The sequence below is a fragment of the Amblyomma maculatum genome, chromosome 1 (assembly GCF_055883805.1).
Source record: "Amblyomma maculatum isolate TAMU_Amacu chromosome 1, ASM5588380v1, whole genome shotgun sequence".
In the NCBI taxonomy this organism is placed as follows: domain Eukaryota; kingdom Metazoa; phylum Arthropoda; class Arachnida; order Ixodida; family Ixodidae; genus Amblyomma; species Amblyomma maculatum.
This window is the reverse complement of record NC_139344.1, coordinates 92,645,291-92,666,152: the sequence shown is the minus strand read 5'-3', so window position 1 is coordinate 92,666,152 and position 20,862 is coordinate 92,645,291. Positions and strand designations below refer to the sequence as shown.

The 20,862-nt window shown below is 44.4% G+C and overlaps 1 protein-coding gene and 1 pseudogene across 3 annotated transcripts in view; one reads left to right on the top strand and one right to left on the bottom strand.

Annotated features, from left to right (window-relative positions):
- Positions 1-20,862, top strand: part of LOC146203176 (uncharacterized) — a 152,054-nt gene that overhangs the window by 94,355 nt on the left and 36,837 nt on the right. The gene's annotated exons all lie outside the window — the stretch shown is intronic.
- LOC146203177 (uncharacterized) lies at positions 1,411-16,261 on the bottom strand (annotated as a pseudogene).

Sequence of the window (20,862 nt, the reverse complement as noted above, 5' to 3'; positions counted from 1 at the left end):
GGGCTCCAGCGTTGATATGCATCGCATATTTAAGCAACGCAATCGTTTGTATAAATGATGCTCCTATCAACGCAATTATCTGGGTTGATTTTAAGGAAAACGTTAGTGGCATGCGTGCGTAAACCCACCACAATAAACACAGCCGTAGCCATGGTTCACGGCTTCGTTCCGCACTGGGCAGTAGGGCTTACCTGTGCAGAGGCAAGCCACCATAAGGGCGTCGATTTCGTGGCCTTTGAAGCAGAGCCGGCAGAATACGGGCCCCGTCTGAGGTATTGACAGGGCGCGTCGCCGGAGCGCCATTCTTCTTTTCCCCGCAATCTTCTTTCTTCTCCGCATCCAAACCGACAGATGGAACGTGCATGACGCTTTTAGTTCTGAAAGTGTATTGACGATGACCATAGGGATGGCTCCGCAATGCAGAGAGCCAACGTTAAATATATTCTAGCAACTGCTATCCTAGCGCGAATCTATAATTCTCAAAGATGGAGCTAATATCTGGGAATTCAATTTCTAATGCCTGTATTTCAGACCCAAAATATATTTTGAGCGAAAGATTTATTCGCGATGGAGGAATACACGCGGAAGAAGTTCAATTCAACTTACAGTTCAGACTAGACCGGTGGTTTGTTGACGTCTTCTGGGATTACGTGAAAACCTGCTAGCATATATATTGTGCCATCGGTAACAAAGGATCTGGATGACAATAACAAAATAATTAGCATGATACAGAAAATTAAAGGAGAAAACTTCCGCATGATGTGAGTAAAGGGAATGTAAAGGTGAGTTAATAAAACGGAGCGTATGTGCTATTCCTTCAGAAGGAAAAACAAGCTTGATAAAAGGCTAGAATCATGACCTGAACGTCGGATCACATTAAAAAAGTTTGGTGTAGCCAGCAAATGAAGAGCTCGTGTCCGCTTGCTACATCTCTGAATTGAGCTTAGCGATGATCAAACCGTTTATCGGGGATCTGCTAAGTATCGGGCAGTCTGTTGCTGCGTCCATTTACTTCTCTCTTGTTCTCGCAGTCTCCTGATCTTGCTTGATTAACGGGTACAATGGGAGCGGTAAAAACAGGCAGTTTCCTCGGAGTCTTTCGGCCAGTCGAGCCCCCCAGGCCGGCCTACTTTCCTCATAACCACTTGCTGCTAGAACCTTTTCTGAGAACGGGCTCCAGCTGCACTGTCTTTGCCTTTGTGCCCATTAATAGATGTTTAGTAAGGATAAAGGCCCCGTTCGAGCTGAGGTCCTACCGGCCTTGCATCAGTTGCCCCGTCTTTTCAGCGGTGCTGTGCTGGACAGGTCGCAGGACTGCGTATTTTGTAACAACTATTTTTATTTAGTTTGCACTCCTACCTCTGGCAGTTCGAACTTATTTCTTCGTGACTAGCAGCTAAACACGCAAAGCTAATCGCCAGCTTCGGTGCCGGTGTCGGGCTGAGCAATAACAAAGGAATAAGAGAATGAACCGGTAAGGAAACAATTGCAAAACGAGACACGCTAGGCAGATCTCTCGGAAGTGTGTACCGGTGTCTCTTTTGCGTCTCTTCCTGCTAGTCATTTTATTCCACCACACTTGCTTGCCTGAAGGGCCTTGTGTACCGTTGAAGGCCTTTGCAGGCAGGCATGCTCAAGGCAAGGCCTTTTCGACAATAAAGGCCCCTTCGAGGCCCATATTAAGACCTCCAGGACCTTAAAAGTATTTTAAGCCTTAAGCAGATACCATGGTTACCAATCCTATTCATTGGACTTCGAGGAGTAACGTTAGCTGGTGGTTTATGCAAGGAAACGCGCTGGTCTTATTTACCTGTTATACTTGACCCCTTTTACTGGTAATTTCCAGCTCATTCTCCTCTTCAAGATCGGCTTTCTTGAAAATCACTTTTTTTGTGACTCAACAGCTCTTATTTATTAGAAGACACTTGTATGACTGGTATAATCTCTGGAACGCTCTGAAAATTCTTGCTCTTAAAATTTTCCCTGCCTTCACAGGGAGTACAGAGTTCCATAGAAAACTAATAGAGCGAGTTTTGGCTACACACAACCCATTGCTGCAAGCGTCCCGAGGGAGTATCTGAGAATATATTGATTATCACGGCGCAATCTTCTAATATGCCAAAAAAAGAAATGCGTTCATAAACAATTTTGCCTTGAAAAAAAAAAAGCACTTTTTCACCGTTTTGGGCACATGAAATCACAAAAAAGCCGGTGACCATTTCTGACTATAAAATCATTTGCTGCTCGCAAATAAAGCATGTTGGTGCAAAGGCATTCACTTGTGTGTATAGTTTGTACGTTGTTTGAGAACCAATTGGTGAGTCAAGCAGACAGACCTGCCCCTAATAGTGCACCGTAAGCAGGCCAATCTCTAATGGTAATCTGATCTTGGCGATCAGTTTGTTAGTTTCGACTGGGAATAGCATTGTGTTTGCCTATACGCCTTGCCTTCCCGAATTCATGGCAAGTTATGGTACTTCCACAAGAACGCGTGCCGTCTTGCTGTTTGTTTTGGCTGCTGACCATGCAGACTAACTTCAAGATGCTTAATTAGTGTTTGCACAGATCGCTGTTCCTGGTCACCAGTGATGTTTTTTTTTTTTTTTTTCAATTTATTTGGCGAGTATTGTCCTCGTTTAAGCATATCACGCACTGTTGACGTGGAATCTAGCTCCACTTTTTAGATACGCAGACATCTGATGCCCCATCAGCGCGCAGCTTTGCTTTCGTACAGATTATATTTGAGGATGTTTTCACTATCAGTGTTAAGTTTTATAACTGTAGGCGGGAGGAGAAAGACAACAAGAGCTCTGGTGGATTCTTTTGTCGCATGGAGCCTTGTTTGCTGGCGCCAATTTTGCTGTCATGGAAAACGAAACAGCCGAACGTCGTGGTATATATATCGCTAAGCCTATTCCTTGGGGTGTCCTGAATAGGTACTAAAAGTGGTAAGTTGGAAATCGACGCTTTGAATAGGGTTACGAAGAGCAAAAGTGAGAATACTCTGTTCGTCGATTAAAATGTTTCTGCTTTCATTGCCATAAGTTCAGTCCCACAAATTTTGCAAACTTTACAGCTAAAGCTCTCGCTCGTCAAAAACTATATCATTCTTTGCCACCAGAGAAAGCAATTAGTTATCTACATCAATATGCTAGTATCACGTCACGTTCGTCGACCCACTCATATTATATCCGTATCTACGAATTGTCTGTGTAAACGACCTCAAGGCAACAGTCGCTATGACTAAAGTGAAGTTTATTGAAGCGAATGTTACAAAGGAATGCTTTACTGCGCAAACGGGCATCTTCGTAAGATTTTAAACGGTTTAGCGTCTGTCACAAGCTGCCTCACATTTAAAGCGAAAGTTACGGGATCTGCCCGCTCCTCCGAGTATGCTTCGACATGACTTTCCGGGGCAGAGACCGGCCAGCGCGTGTCCTTGACGATGGGCCGCAGCGTAAGCAGCTGAGAGTATAAGAAGGCAGACCTCAGCACATCCGCGACATTGCGCTCTGGGAAGATGCAGTCTTCCGAGTCACTCTCGCGGCCGCTCTCCCTGGTAAAGAGTCTTGTTTTTCACCGAGCCTACGATCAAGTCATCGTTTCTGCTCATCTGGTACGGCCGCCGCTAGCGATCATCTCTGCGACTACAAAGCCTCATCGAACAAGAAAGCCGTGAGAATTCCTTTTTGCCACAAACTGTCGGTTAATTGAGCATTGTTTTCGCCTTTGTTTAAACCTTTTTATCTGGTTTAATATTTTACGCTGTGTTTTTTATGTAACTTTGGCCTCTACTTACTATATCTGAAACACTTGCTTTGTTATCTTTATATAGTCTTCTTTTTTTGCAGTGGTTGTTCATTATCTGTTTTTCCTTGTCATGTACCGAGTCGTCTTTTATCACTATCTTGTCGTGGGGTTTTCTTTTTTTTTTTCTATTATTATGCAGAATAATATGTACCATTTGCTATAAATATCCAATTGCTTGCAAAAAAAAGGGACTTTCTTGAACTTGTTCCTCACACGTCGACACACGTACTGTGTCCTCAAACCTCATAGAGGGACGGCGGGTAACCGTAAGTCGATGCCGCGCCTCTGTCGATCGTAAAAGCGGAGGTTTGTAACGCTTTCATTCCTGGATTTTAGTCTAAAGAAAAAATAGAAGTCTTTCGGCCGCAAAAGCGCTTCTTTGCTTAGCCGCTGGTAATAGATCTGCCCTGTTCTCTATAGCATAGCGGTACCTTCTTTTGGATTGTTTTGCCGAAGATAAGGATGGATTGATCATTATCAGCGTTTCGCTGCTGAAAGCCTAAATGAAAATATTAGTTTATAAGACGTTTTTGCGCCCGTATTATCTCAGCTTTAGCATCGCGGTTTCGTAATCTTTTTAACCGCCTCATTAAGCTTCAAGAAAGTTCGCTCCGCTGTAAAAAAAAAAAAAAAAAAAAGAAAAAAAAAGATACATTGGCGTCATATGGGCAGTCGTCGCCAAAAATTGCTATGGTTCATATTTATTTCATATTTAAAATATTGTTACGGGGTAGTTCAGCTTGGAGCAGAGGGCGGGCACGGAAGACAAGGCTTTCAAACAGACGTTTTCTGCAGGCACCAGCCGACTCTGTTGAACGTCGTCTTCTCTAAAACTCACGAGAGTCTCTTCTTCTTTCCTTATGCGTATGCACCGACTAATGTGACAATATAATTACACCCTAATTTTGTTATGGCACCATAACTTTGCCAAACAATGCGTTTTCTTACTTTTACCTTCCAAGTTAGGCGAAATGAATGCTTGCTGTAGTTATACCGTGTACGCCCCCTGTGTTGAGTGTAGGCCACTGGTAGTATTATAAAACATAGCAGGGACACTTGTTAAGCGTTATTTGTAAAAGGGAAGGAAGGGGATCAATTCGCTAGGGCATTAAGACTAAACAAGCTAGCAGGGATGGAAACCAGCGCAATTAAACCGAAATGTCAATTGATCTTGTTGATTTTGGGTGGACTGATTAATTAGTAGTGTGGCTATTTTAGAGAGGAGATGATTTTACCGAAGACAGAAAACATTAATTAGGGGCAATGAATTATTATTATGTGGGGGAAATATGGTGGCATTTTTCTTGAACTCTTCAATCTATTTCGATATTTATTCAATCTTCCATTTCAATTCGTAATCGCTCCTTTAGATAATTGCGGATGAGTCATTCTTAGCAATTTTCGTTCTTGCTTAGTCATCCTTTGTCCGACCTCTCTGGCCTACAAGTGCCTAAGAGGATTTCGTCCTCTCTACCTCTCGCTCACCAACTGCGGTAGGTGGAGAGAAGGGTGTGCCCCTAAACAACATCTGACTTCAGCCACACATGACCAGTAGTGGCCTCAAACTAACGCCGACTTGGACGACATGATATAGTTTTCGTTTTCAGGAGACTCTTAAAGCTGTCGCATAAAAATACACATGTGTCTTCAGAAGAATCTGAGCTCCACTGTCTCCACGTGACGCCCGCAATGGGGTATCAACTGAGCTGCGCTGGTAGGTATCTCTTCTTCTACACTCAAAGATATATTTGTGTTCCATGGGACCTTACCATGAGAATATTCACTCCCGATCGTCAAAATGATAGGAATGATCTTTGTTCTGGCAGTCCTGGTACCATCAGTAGCAAAATAAGGTCGCACACCTTTTCCTTCTGGATATGTTTTGAGCGACACTTTCGGCCCTCTGCTATGGCCGTCTGAGCCGAGGTGAACGCTCTTTAGGGTGCACTGATCTCAAAACAAATACTTTTTAAAGTACTAGGCAAGACAGCCGCCTTCTTTCGCTTTGTTGCAATTGTTTGATGTATATCGATCGCATTGCCACGGTCACACTCGGATACTGCATGCTGAACGACCACCGGTCCCGTATTCCCAATTTACGTCGTTTTTAGCAGTGTCGTCTTTGCCTTAATTGATCGGTGTTAACGCCGGAAGCGGATGTCAGTTCGGTTGCGACTATAAGCGGCCGCAGAATGTTACTGCGTTCCACTTGCAGCAGCGAAACACCAAGCAGCACCAAGCGGCACCGTTTCACCTATTACTTTTTGCTGATTAACGCGTAGTTCTTCAATGACATAAGCTGGCCGCTCATGCCGCCGATGGCAAACACAGAAAGCTAGTTTGTTCGAACAATACTGAGACGAAATGATTTGCGGCGTTCATGCATTCGCTGAACAGACAACGCTCGCTGCTGTGCTGGTCCAACAAGTCACCTTGACAACCTGCCAGCTCCAACGTCATTAAAGGCATGTTGCTGCGTATGCAGATGGTTATGTAGGTGCTACAAAATACCGCTGCTATGTATTTATTTCACTCGCTATAAAGAAATAAGACGGATGAGCTCAAAACTTCTTGGCTTGTTTCTTTTAGTGCATGCGCTACGAGATTTCGCAGACGAAAACTTTATTCTAGAGGTTCGCCTGACACGAAGATCACGCATGTCCACTGACGCTTGAAAACTAACTTGCGAGCTCACTCGCGAGCTCTGCTCAGAGCCTCAGCACCGTGGCTATGAGGAACCTTAAGGGATGCCGAAAAACTATCTATGACACGTCCAACACGTCAGTTGAAAGAAATATCGCTAGCGACTGACCCCCCACATGCTGAGCGGGATGACGCTACCAAACGCAGCACAGGTGTAATAATGATATGGGGCACTCTGACCGCTAGAAGTGTGTTCCAATAACGCGCATTTAAGCTTGCGTTGAGGAAACACTGGCATTGTGCGTCCCATGGTGCTGTATGCCACATTATTCAACATTCGTAAATGCATACACGATTATAAATATGGTGATATATAGTGGCGCAAATGGTTTCAAGAAAGTGAATTTTTTCTGCTACAAACCGTTATTTCTCGACGTGCTCAAGAGCTGCAGGATGATCGAACGAAAACAAAAATTGGCATAACTTTCATTCATTCAATTTGTTATAGTCAAGATAAGACAAAGCGAAAGTCCTGTACTCAATTTATAACCTGTTGACGCGCAGAAAAACGCAGGAGCACCGGCGACTTCACTGCGAAGCGAGTGGCTTCGTCTCGGAGCGCGCTGCCATGTTGGCGATCTTACCCCTTAGTGGAATACTTGAGGACGTTCATGGGATCTTACACTGTTACGTGATTTTAATGGCGTAACCGACTCGTTTCCTGAGAGCTTTTAGCTGCATCCGAGCCGCGACATCCGGTTCCGCCGTTTCCGCCTATCAGATGAGGGCGGAAAAGACGATTTGAAAACGACGAGAATTCGATATACGAACTCAGGTCTCACCTATGAAGGCGTGAGCGTGCGAACCTCGCATGGCCAGGCGTTATCTGCAAGATTACCCTTTATTCGAATTTGCACATTTTGCATGTCTAGAGGGGATACACAATCTAAAAACAACCCTTACTCCTGCCATAAGACATTTTAACGTCTTTACCATGATAGCTTTAAAGAGCCCGTTACCGGAAAATCCGGCATCAAAGTTTTAAACGAAACATCACGGGCATGGCGCTCGGTGGTAGCTGGCAGCTGACGTGGTCGCGCTCTGACTGGACGTAAGGTTGCCTGACGTTATGTTTGTCAGGAGCTGCCAACTGCGGTCTCTCCTTTCATATGGGAGGGTGATATTAGAATAAACCTAGTAGAACCCTCGCATACTGAGCGTCAGACACGTTACCCCTAGGCCACGCAGGCACTTTCATGCGTTTTGCTTAAAGCGGAGCTTTAAAGGTTGAGTGGTAGCCTACGCTATCGCGTCACAGCATTAAAGGCGGAGCTTAAGCGCCCCCCACCTCCCCGATAATTTTTTATGTATAACGAAGGACTGCTTCTTTTTTTAGTTTTATAGACGGGATAATGTTCGCTGAAACGATGAAACAAGTTTAGGGCAGCAGTGTGCGTTATATAACTTGGACATTATTCGTTCCTTGATAACAATGTGTTGTGACGGAAAATTCTGGCACAGATGTAACTATTTCAAAAGCCCGTAGCAAGGAGTCCTAATCGATGGTGACTGTTGTTACGCTAGAGCTGGTCACGCTGTAAGCATTAAAGAGGAGAACAATGTTTTCTGGACACCGTGGATCTGCTGGTCCATAGTTTTTGTTCCATTTGTGGCATCAGAGAGCTCGAATGTTAGCGGGAGCATTGCGTGTCGTAGTACAGCCTGCAGCACCCTTTGTTGGACGTTTTGCACCCAGGTGCTGCGTTGCTTGCCGACGTGCAGGACATCGTCAGCCATTCGCCAGATGGCTCCCTTTGGAGTTTTTCCATACTGTGCTATATCCAGGCCTACAGACATCGGAATCAATTTTATGGCCATGCTAATGGTCACTCATGATCACAGAAAATATTTCTGGTCCTTGCATCTCGCAATCACTTTGGCCAGCGCCGCCTTAAGTATCAAGGTGTAAAAGTATGGACTACGGTCTCTTGTGCACTTTTGGCCACGTCTAATCCTATTCCATTGAAGTTTTTCTTCCCTCAAAAATAATTTCTTGATTTCAGAGCGACCTTCTTAGAGCCTATCTCTTATCATTCTCTGGTTGGTTTGTGGGGTTTAACGTCCCAAAGCAACTCAGGCTATGAGAGACGCTCTTATCATTCTCTGTATCGTCGATGTTGGGTTTGTTATTGGTAGTGTTCACTGTCTAATCCCTTCTGAGGCGAGTATCTTTATTTTGTTAAACACTATCACTGTCTCTCTCATACCTCTGTGCGTTGTCAGCAGCCCTTGCACACTTTTCTATGGTCCATTAAATTTGCTGTTGCTTGTACGTTTTGCCATATTCCGGCATCCTATATCTGTATGATATTACCATGCAATTATCAGCCCTTCTGTACTTGTATGTGTACACCCTTTTAATTTGTGCACCATAAATTTATTTATTTATTTACCCTCAGGACAAAGCATTACAGAGCGGAGTGGGTAATACATAAAATACTGACAATACAAAGCAAGAGGATAATAAGCTACCAAAACATGCACAACAAGTGGAATAAGTGTTCAAAAGTATAACAGGCACTAAAGAGTATATTAGACAATAGAAACTGTAACAGCAGACCGAAACAATGCAGGTTCAAAAATTGTGGCAATTGAATAAGGAAGGTGCTTCCAGTCATCTGACGTGCGAGGAATAGAAGAATTCAAAAAAGTTCTAGTTTTGCATGTAGAAATGCCTACTTTATGTATGTGATCAGTGCGGCGTGAAATATATGAAGCGGGAAAAAGTAATTCGTTGCGAATGGACTCATGATGAAATATTTTGTGAAAGAGACACAGTGACACAGTGAAGTTAGGCTCAATGTATTGTTCATGGTAGTTACGCTTGATGTGAGCTGAAAGTCGGAGAGTATAAAGCGCGCTGATTTATTTTGTGTCGTTTCGAGTAGGTCAATCAAGCTATTTACACCAGGGACCCAGATTGATGAAGAATATTCAAGCTGTGAGCGTACGAGTGTAGTGTATAGTAAAAGTTTGATGTTAGTTGAGGCTGCGTGAAAGTTACGTTTCAGGTAACCCAGCATGCGATTAGCTTTGTTAATAATATGCTCAATGTGTGCGCTCCAGCTAAGGTTAGACGTAATATGAATTCCTTGGAATTTATATGTTGTAACTGGTTCAAGTGATGCGCCGTTTAAAGTATATAAGGAAAAATCACTACTGACACGAGAAATGCGCATAAGTTTGCACTTGTCAGCATTCAACTTCATATTCCAATTTTGACACCATGGCGATATTCCGTTAAGGTGAGACTGAATCATGTGCTTGTCCCTATAACTTCTTATTTCACGAAAAAAAAAACGCAATCATCAGCAAAAACATCGACAGAAGAAGAAAGATTACTGGGTAAATCGTTGATAAATATAAAGAAAAGCAGGGGCCCCAAAACGGTGCCTTTAGGTACGCTGGAAAGAACAGGGTGAGTGGTCGAATTAACGTTGTTGGCGGCAACAATTGCTGACGGTAAGAAAAACTCTGAGACATTTGAGGATATTAGGATCTAACCCTATTGTGCGCAGTTTTGCGAACAAAATATGATGAGAAACTTTATCAAATGCTTTTGCGAAATCAATTAAAATACAGTCTGTGATAGAGCGATGGTCCGAAATTGCGTAAAGCTTTTGTGTGAATAAGAGCAGCTTGTTTCACATCAATAGGATTTCCTGAAACCGTGCTGAGAAGGATGAAAAAACAAGTTAGGTTCAAGGTAAGTGATAATATGTGAAAAGAGTATATGCTCGAAGATTTTGCATGGAATGCTGGTAATAGAAATGGGTCGGTAGTTAAAAGGCGAGTATTGATTACCAGATTTATACAGAGGAACCACCTTACTTATATTCCAGTCGCCCGATAGCACTGTGTGTGAACGTCATCTTCATCTGTACATATTCATCATCATCGGTCAGCTCGTCCGGGGAAGACGAAGTGTGAACGAAACGCTGCTGGTTTATAGCTGCTGCTTTAGCTGGGCTGGCAGCAGAAAGATGAAGCTGCCTTTGCATCCTCCTGTCTCCCAAGTGGTGGTGAGGCCTCTTGTTTCCAGCGTCTTCTACACGGCATATCCTGGAGCTGGCGGAATATCACTCGTCATGGCGTAAGCCGATTCGCATTACTCAGCTGTAATTACCTTTCTGGCGCCTGCCGCTACAGACGTCTATTCGCCAGGTGCCCATGCTTCCTCTCTGAACCCGACGTCGCCTGCCCCTTCCCCTTGTTCCTCAGTCCTTCGGCCAGACTACTTGGTCAGTTAGCTCCCGCCAGCGCGACTCTCCTGTTTTCGCCGGTCTCCGAGGTGACGACATGAAAGACTGGTTAAAACACTACGATTGAATGAGCGCTTTTAATTGCTGGGAAGCTTGTATAAAGCTGATCAACGTCACATTATATCTAAGTGACGTGACAAGATGTGCTTTCTCAGCCATGAGGACGGCATTCCTGACTGGTCTCATTTCATTTCCCAGATCCCAAAAATATTTAGCACTTTTGGCACTGGTCCTACAGCTCTCCAAAATAAGCTAGACACCCGCGTGCAGCTTCCGGGCGAAACCTACACATCCTACATCGAGGACGTCCTCGCCCTCTGTCGGCGCGTCAACACCGCAATGGTTGAAAGCGACCGCGTTCACCATGTTTGGAAGGCACTGACTATTTTGCCTTCGCTGCTCTAGCAGCCCAGAATCCCTCTACGGCAGCTCACATTCGCATCACTTGCCAGCGGCTTGATCACCAACAATCGCAGCGGTTCAACACCTTTGATACAAGCCAAACTCCCGAGGCCGATCTGCACACCATGATCCGCTCCATTATTGGTGAGGAGCAACACAGTGACCTTCAGCCCCTGCTTTTTCTAGTCCACCTGTTCCTTCTACTGAGTTGCCTGACATACCCAAGGACGAGATTGCTTCCTGGACTAGTCCCATGGCTCCAGACCAACCGACCTCGTCTTACGTCCTGACGTACGCTGAAGTTGCTGCAACCACTGCTATACTTGTCCTCCCGCCTATCCCGCGCCTGTGCAACATTGCTTCGTCGTCCAGTCCTCGGTACCTCCAGTGCATGGTGCTTGGCGGCCACTCCCACCCCGTCCAGTTTGTTTCGACTGCGGCATCCGTGGCCATGCTGCACGTGTCTGTCGCCGACGTCTGCGAGATGAGCGTGCAAGCTACGGGTACACCTGACGTGGCGATGAGTACCAGTTTACTCCTCGCCAGTCTTACAACGACAATGAGCTTCGTCGACCCCATTCCCCGTCGCCCTCCCCTTTCTTCTTTTTCTAATTTACATTAACGACTTGCCTTCTTCCGTTTCCTCACATATTCACTTATTTGCTGACGACTGTGTCATTTTTCGAGCAATAACATGCAGTGACGATGTACCCACCCTTCAATCAGACCTGAATGCTATAACTACTTGGTGCAAAACATAGCTAATGGAACTCAACATCAATAAATGTAAATCCCTTCGCGTATCCAGAACATGCGACAGTACTCCCACTTATTTTCTAAACCATCTTCCGTTAGAATCGGTACACTCATATAAGTACCTTGGTGTACACATCACTTCCACTCTTACTTGGTCTTTACATATCACACACATAATTAACAACGCTAATCGTATGCTGGGTTACATCCGCCGCAATTTCGCTAGAGCGCCTTTCTCGCTCAAACTTTTGCTGTACAAAATATTAGTACGTCCAAAGATAGAATACGCCGCACCCATCTGGGACCCTCATCACGAAAATCTAATTCATTCGCTAGAAATGGTCCAACATAACGCTGCCCGTTTCATTCTTTCAAACTATAACAGGAGCGCCAGCATATCTTCAATGAAATCAAGCCTTGATCTGCCACCCTTAGCTACACGTCGTAAAATGTTTCGTGTCTGTCTGTTCCATAAAATGTTTCATCATCCGCACTTACGCACTGAACTTATCCCTCCTCCGCATCACGTATCATCAAGACTAGATCACGCCTACAAAGTCGGTGTACCATTTTGCAGAACTAACGCTTTCTTTCAGTCCTTTTTACCTCGCACTGCAGCAGAGTGGAATCACCTTCCGGCACCAACAGCAACCATCAAAGATCATCAGCTTTTCAAGGACGCCTTAGCTAACATTGTATGATTAACCACATCTGTAACTTTTCGACAATTGGTCCATTTTGTTTATTTAATTTCTATTTTTGCCTGTAACCACTCCCCTCTCTAATGCCAACGGCCCTGAGGGTACTTGAAATAAATAAAAATAAATAACAGGCCGTTTCACATGATGCGATTCTAGCCGCAGCAGTGTGCGATTACAGCCGCACAGCGACAGAAGGGCACGCCGCACCCGTCGCAGAGCGGCTGCGACAGACTTCCAACAAGTTGGTCGCACGCCGCTCCCGTCGCAGCAATCGTTGCGAACGAAGCGGCCGCCAGCCAATAAAATTCTAAAACGTGACATCACAGGAAACGACGTAGCGGAAGCCGTCTAAACTGCAGCACAGGTAATTTTCACTTTCTTGCAAGCAAAGCCACGTAATTTGATCGCACAAAATGTCTCGCGCTTTGTTCAATGAGATATTTATCGACGAAATCGAGAAGCGGCCACTTCTGTGGGATGTGTCATTGAATGACTATCGTAAAGCAGGCAATAGCCAGCTGTGCATATGTAGCTTGATAGTGCACTGGCGCAATGAAATTCACTAAGTCTGTCTCACTATTCTGCTTGTTCATAAGTTAGTGAAGTTGTTTTATTTTTGGCGCTAAATACAAGCTGTGACAACGAGCGCGCGTATGGCTCTAGTATAACGTCCACGATTGCCGTAGGCGCGGATACCGCCACACACCAGCTTTTCGTTGGTAAGTTTTGCACGTCCAGGCAGAAGTTTAAGTTTACTGGTATATATCAACTGCTAACTTTATCAAGCTGCGAAGCGACTAAGCACATGCGGGCTGCACAACTGCGCAGAGCCCATCAGCAGCCGCCAATTATTCGTGGTACGTGGTAGCGCTGGGCGAAACCCTCCAAACCTGTCGGCGTTAATAGAAAATAAAACGTCTGCGGGAATGCGAGACGAAGAGAGGCACACAACAGCGTAAACTTCCAAAAGAGTTTATTTCTTGGAATTTTAAAGCCATCAAAAAAAAAAGGTTCAAACAAAAGTGACATCGTACAGAGATTGGAGAAGATAAGGGAAGTACTCCCGCGCGTAAAAACTGTTCTGGCTTGACATGACCGACTAAACTTTTCAGTTCTTGCATTATGGTGATAAACAATAACTTCTCTTCCAGTCTTATCTGTGCATTTAAAGAAAAGTTAATTTAATCTAGATGTGCAAAACAATCTTTATAGTTATTGAACTGAAAACACACATTACTGCCTATAGCAGAGCAAAAAAAAACCATTATGCAATCTTCCTTATGTAATTTTGTTTTATTGTTTTCATCAACATCATGACTTCCAACTAACCGTCCTTGCCACCACTTCCACACCAGAAAGCTGTGTGCACAATTAAGTAAATGTCTGAATTAGAAAATTGAACGTTTATTTCATTTTTGAAATGTAAGGCTTTAATAATTTTGAACCTCTCGTAACTGTAAAATTTGTGGGGCTTGAACAACTACTTTCATAAAGTTTTGTGTCATTTCTTTCTTCGGACAGTTACACTAGACGAAATCCAGTCAAGGTGGCGAAACCTAAAAGATACGCTTCGCCGAAAGTTAAAAGAGCTGAAAGACACCACACGAAGCGGCTCCAGCTGGTCTGAAAAATCCAGATGGCCTTATTTGGAAAGGATGCAGTTCATGAGAGATATTTTGCAACCACGTCAGTGAGTATTCGTAAGCAAGTGAAATAGCGAGGAGGAATAGTTGCAAATTGTGATGGGGAAAAATACAAGGTAATACTTAAATACAGGTTGTGTGATTTTGAGCCCAGCTTCCCCTCGAATCATATGCTCAGCTAGTGTGTTTCATTTACTTACTGTATCTTTGTCAACAAGGTCAACAAGGCTGGTGCAAGCTGAGGCATTACTTTCAAATTGATTTAGCTTTTCAGTCAGTGTCTTGGTCATGTAAACATGTCCAGAACTAAGATACTGCACACATTCACATGAAAACATGATTTACTTCCAGGAGCCATAGCAACATGCTGGCCTAGCCTCAAGTGATTTGTGAATGCCAACTGCCGGGGGAGGATTCCCAGATGCACGCATCACCGCAAGGTGAAGACTCAAGCGAAATATTTTCACCAGCTAATGAAGCGGCTGTGAATGAGGTTTATCACATGCCAGGCGATGCATTCGTGCAAAAAAGCACTGCGAGGCGCCCACAGTCTGCTCCGAAAAAAAAAAGGAAACGAAGTGCAGAAATAGATGCTATTGATAGCCAGATTGAGGCAGTCAGAGCTGCTATTGAGGCTGAAAAGCCCATGGATTACATCAAACATTTTCTGCTCTCACTATACAAAACGATGACAGAAGTGCCGAAAGAAATGCTGAGCCATTTGAAGATGGAGATGATGCATATTACTTCCACCTATGCTGGGGGCACTTACCCGAGCAGCTTGTTTTTTACAGGTGCGCAGGTGTTTGACCACACTCTGAACGAATAAAGTTTTGCTTCAATGTATATACATTATATGTATATGTATATACATATGCATATATATGTATATACAAATATGTATATGTATAAAGATATGTAAATACAATGTATATGAATGAAAAAATGCCCCTCTGCATAGTCATATCATCAGACTCACAGTATACTGTGAGTCTGATGATACGACTATGCTGAGGGGCATTTTATATACGTATACATTGTATTTGTTCATTTGTACATCTGCTCATTAACCTACAATGTATATTTTTTCTAATCTTCAACTGCCATTGCCATAAATTGATGTACTTTACAGATATCCATTTAGGTAAATTTATTGACATCCTATTTGTATTGACAGCAGTTTAAGTAATTGCAAAACTGCTTCGGGCTGATGTTTTGAAACTGCATTTACATAGCTATACCTAGCATGGTCTAGATTGGGCCTGGCAGTCTGTGCACATTATGGCCGCAGACCTGCTGCCATGGCACTGAACCTCAAGCACTAGAAAAGTATATGCAGAACAAGTGCCTAGTTTCAGCAGCTGATCGGCTGTAGTTGTGTCCGACTGGTGGTTGGAGGAGTATCATGCCCTGTCCCTCTCTTGCAGTGCTCGGCTCGTCGGCACAGGTAGCAGACATGTAAATGACATCGTCCCAAAGAAGTTGTGCAGAACACAACATGCCATCACGACATAATCTGCGTTATGCGGCAGCAGATTTATCGTCCTGTGCAGAATTCTGAATCTAGATGCGAAGATCCCAAATGTATTTTCCACGCACCTCCTGAAAAGTAACCGCAATAAGAATTAGATGCATGCGAGGATAATAATGTTTTAACATAAAGGTGCTGGCCATGCTTTCACCTTGCTCTGCTCAGCCGGTAATTAAAAATCCTTTTTCCATCACTCTGGCCTCTGCCAGAGTAAGGGCGAAGGAAATCCGGCCAAAGCTGGAAGGCCTCGTCTCCCACAAAAACATAGGGTGCTGGGGTATCGGTGCCTGGCAGGTGTGCAGGGCTAGGGAGCTTAAGAAGGCCTTTCTCTAGATACTGGCCAAACCGTGACACACTTAGAGTGTCTCCATCACTCTGGCTGCCATATGCACCCACATCTATCATAACAAACTTCAAGTTGCTGTCCGCTACAGCCATCAATACAATAGAGTATGTGCCCTTAAAAACAATGTAACGATACAGTAAAATCTTTACTTAATGCACCGAAACCGAGAACTTTATACCTTATAGTTGTAGTAAAGGCTGCCAGAGTGTGGTGTTGCCTGAATTTGGACATGCTTCCCGTCCACTGCACCAATGCAGTTCGGAAAGTTGCATCTTTCCTCGAAACCTTGGGCAACCTCTTTCCATTTTTCAGTTGTCGCAGCCTATACACAGAATGGAAGCCTTTAAATGTACTACACATTCATGTAGCAATAACAATGTATGTTTGTATGCAAGCTGCAAAAGTACTGTTGGACTGATATTAGCGTACATTATATGCCAATTTATAAGAGAAAAAAACAACACAAACATCACTCTAGGAGAATATTACTAAATAAACGTATAACATGCTTGTCTGGCCGGCTGCACAATTGACCCCCAATTATCTCTCTTTTGTGTTTTCTGTTCTTCTACTTGTGGACAAATAAACATCTTGTTCAGTACTCTATAGAGGAATACTTTGTTACGGTAAAGTACATTAGCTGATAGAATATCTCACTGACACACAGAGAAAGCGAACAAAAAGCTAGCTTTATTTGTGCATAAAGAGATGGGTGAATAGAATAAATATCTTGAGGTACAGAGGTTGCACTGTTGTCCAGAGGATTCGGCATGTTGAATGTACTATGTTGGCCACAGTTGAAATTCCAACTCGAAAATCAAAAGCAACATCTTGCATAAACATGCCAGATGCCAAGCACCTAAAAAAAACAATTTCACTGTTAATTGTGATACTTTTTTCTGCACTTTAACGGTAGTGCGGCCACTCATTTGCTTTACTAGGTAAAATGAAAGATAGAGGTTAGGATAAAAACATGATGCATTTTTCTAGTCACCTAAATGAATAATTTGAAAAAAAAAACGAAAAAACAACAACATCGAACCATAGCAGTGGTAATTAAACTTTGGAACTTCATTCCATAGAGCATTAAGTCCCTTTACATTATTGCGTCTGCTCTGAAAAAAAAAAAAAAACACGTGCTATGAGAACAGTGTACCTCCCGTGACTATGGAAATGTTCATGTGTATGTTGCAGCAATAAGCTCCATGGATAGATATATAGCAATTTTGTAAGGATTCAGATACCGCCATCGACGTGAAATTTGTGTATCTTTTCTGTGCAATAATGAATAAATAAATCCTTCAAGAAAAAACACGATACGGAGCAATCATTCCGTTATATGACCGCAAATGGTACCTGAGCGTGATCGCAAGTCTCGCTCGAGAAGGGATCGGTTCCCGTGTGACATGCATTTTCGTGAGAGGCTCTTCCAGAAGCGAGTGCAGCTCCTCGAGCTTTTCAGGGGTCATCCTGTAATATTTCGTGAAGTAGGCTGGGTCCCCTGACATAAGCAACGGCATCTGCAGACAACAAATTAACTATAGTATGAGAATACAAGCAGACGACGAACACCAGAAAATGATTTGTTTAGCATGAACTCACCACCGTGTAAAACTCCGATTCCTGCTTTCTGTTGAGCCAAATTGGCTTCGTCCACCACTGCCTCGGAGTAGGAGCATTCGTTAGGGCGTGTCTCTTTTTCAGCAGAAAACACTGCTCCAATATCAGAAGGTGCCGACGACTACAATCATTCGCTGGTTGAAGCAAAGTGTCCGCTTGGCCGTTTTCCTCATCGGCTCCGTGATTTCTTCTTTCTAGGAGAAGCTTCTTTTTTTCGAGAAGACAGAGAAGCTCGAGGAGCAAGCGTGTGTTGCTCGTATATTCCATTACGGGCGGGAAACGTCGCAAAGCGCTCTAAACGAGGCACTGGCTAGCAGACGCTCAGCCAGAGCACAACTGTCGTACATAGTTGCGTAAAAAAGTAAAAACACAAAAATAAAAATTTTGTATAATGTGCTTTATATTTTAATAAAATGACATAAAGTAGATACAATATTTATTCTCACGCGAGTTCTACATTTATTATTGGTATAATATGTCGGTACCGCTTGCGTCGCACCGACAGAAATCGCAGGCGCCGCCAGCATGTGGAATGACGGTTGCGACTGGCGCCGCAACGACACTGCGACTGGAGCGAAATTTTTTCGTGTGCGTCGCATCATGTGAAACGGCCTTTACCCGTCTACGAACGAACGTCCATCGCGTCGCTCTCCATCACCCTCTCGTCGGATCTCTTCGCCCCTTCGCCCGCTTTCTTCAAACTCTGGCCGCCGCATGGAAAACTGACTTTCCACTTTCCGGAGGTAAAACTGCAGCGCTTGAAGTCGTTGAAGGCAATGTACTAGAAGTTTTAATTGATACCAGCGCCGCTATTGCCGTCATGCAGCTCGAATTGTGCTTATTACGGAAAGTGCGCACTCCTACCGGTCTTCCATTACATGCTGCCAATTGAGAGCCTATCCAACCTTCTGGGCTGTGTACGGCCCAAATCGCCAGTGCCGGCATCTTGCACTACATTGAGTTCGCTGTGCTATCATCCTGTGTCCATCAACTCGTCCTAGGCTTGGATTTCTTTCGCAATGCATCAGCAGTCATTACGTGTTCCCCTCTTATCTTCAAGTCACTGAATGCAACATTGCTGCAGACTCATAACCTCATTTCTCCCGCTTGGCTATGGTCGCTGATCATGCATCCTCCATCCTGGCTGCGAAAATATTCTTTCTGTGACTTCGGACGCCGTGACTGAAGGAACGTCTTGAACCCAGCACCGGTCTCGTGTAAACGGCCATTATAATCATCGTGTCACTACTTCGATTCTCCAGAGGTTCTTCTCTTCTCGCCGCCTTCAACACCAGATTGGAGCCCATTTTTCTGCGCTGCGGCTCTACCGTTGTTTCAGTCGCTCCTGCCCAGTCTGTCATCCTTTTTCCCATTTCCACCTGAGGTCACTCCGATTCATCCCTTGTTCCGCACAGTGGAAAACTTCTCGACGTGATCAGCACTGACTTCACATCACACCAGACACAAGAATTTTACGATGTATTGAGCAAGCATGTAGCCCCATTCGACGTGAGTTCTGGAGCATTGGATCAAACCGCTGCAGCAACGCATCGCAAACACAGCGATGGATCGGGCATCGTTCTACTCTGTCCATATCGTCTGTCTTCAATCGAGCGCAAGGTTATCCAGGAAAATGTTGCTGGCATGCTTGCCGGCAACATAATATGCCCTTCGTCCAATTCTTGGTCATCACCCGTTGTGTTAGTTAAAAAAAAGGGCGGCTAGGTTCGATTTTGTGTAGATCACCATGCTCGCAATAGATTCATAATATGCGTACCAATTGCTCGAATCGACGCGCTTAATTGGTTACAGGGTGCTCAATGTTTCTCCAGTATTGACTTAAGATCTGACTACTGGCAAATCCCCGTGCATGAAGACGGCAAATAGAAGATCGCCTTTGCCACACCAGATGATTTATACGAATTTAATGTAATGCCCTTTGGACTCTGCAACGCTCCTACAACATTCGAGTGAATGACTGACACAATTCTACGAGGCCTCAAAATAACTGTTACTTGGACGAAATCGCCATTTTTCTCTTCGACATTTTCTGATCATCCCACTCGTCTCAATAAAGGTTTGACAGCACTTTCCAACGCTGGATAAATGCTGTTTTTTTTTTTTGTCAAAATTTAATAAATTTCTTGGCCGCCTCGTAAGAAGCGACGGAATTAGGCCTGACCCTGAGAAAATCACTGCTGCGCTGCCCTCTCCCTGTCCGACTCTGGTCAAAGATCTCCGCAGTTTCCTGGGGCCGGTATCATACTTCCGCTGCGTCGATGATCTCCTTTATTGCCTCACCTTTACATGCGCTTCTCCACACCGATACGGCCTTCGTCTGGTCTCTTGCTTATGTGTCAGCATTTGAAGCTCTAAAGCGTGCTCTGACTTCGGGTACGGTCCTCTGCCATTTGGATGATGACTATTGTGGAAACCGACGCCAGTAGACATAGCATTGGCGCTTTTATTCTGCAACGCCTAGATAGCTCTACGAAAAAAGTGATTGCATATGCAAGCCGAAGTCTGACTCCTGCGGAACAAAACTACACAATTGCCGAGCAAGACTCCCCGTCGTCTGGGCCGGCCAGAAGTTTCGTGCCTACCTTTACGGGGCCGTCACGTCACGGTTGTCACTGATCACCACACCATATGCAGGTTATCCACGTTGAAAAACTTGTCCGGTAGTCTCGGGCGATGGATTCTCCGTCTTCAAGAGTACGACTTCACATTCACAAATCGGGCAGACAAGGTCGCCGACGCTTTATCTCGCTGTCCTATTGCTTCGCCGTCGCAACACATGTCCTCGCTTTCCTCACCTGCGCATTCGAAGCTGCCCTGCAGCTCTCCCTTCTGGCTCCGCTTTTGAAATCAACTTCTTTTTCCACACCATACTTCTTGGCCACGGCGCCCCGCGCCTCCTCCTCAGCGATCGTGGAAAGTCATTCCTCTCCTCCGTACCCGCAGAGGGCTTCATGCTTCGGGCACGGCGCACAAAACTACGTCCGCTTACCATCCTAAGACCAATGGCCTCACAGAACGTTTTCATCGCACCCTTTTTGACATCTTGTCAACATTCATTAACCCTCAT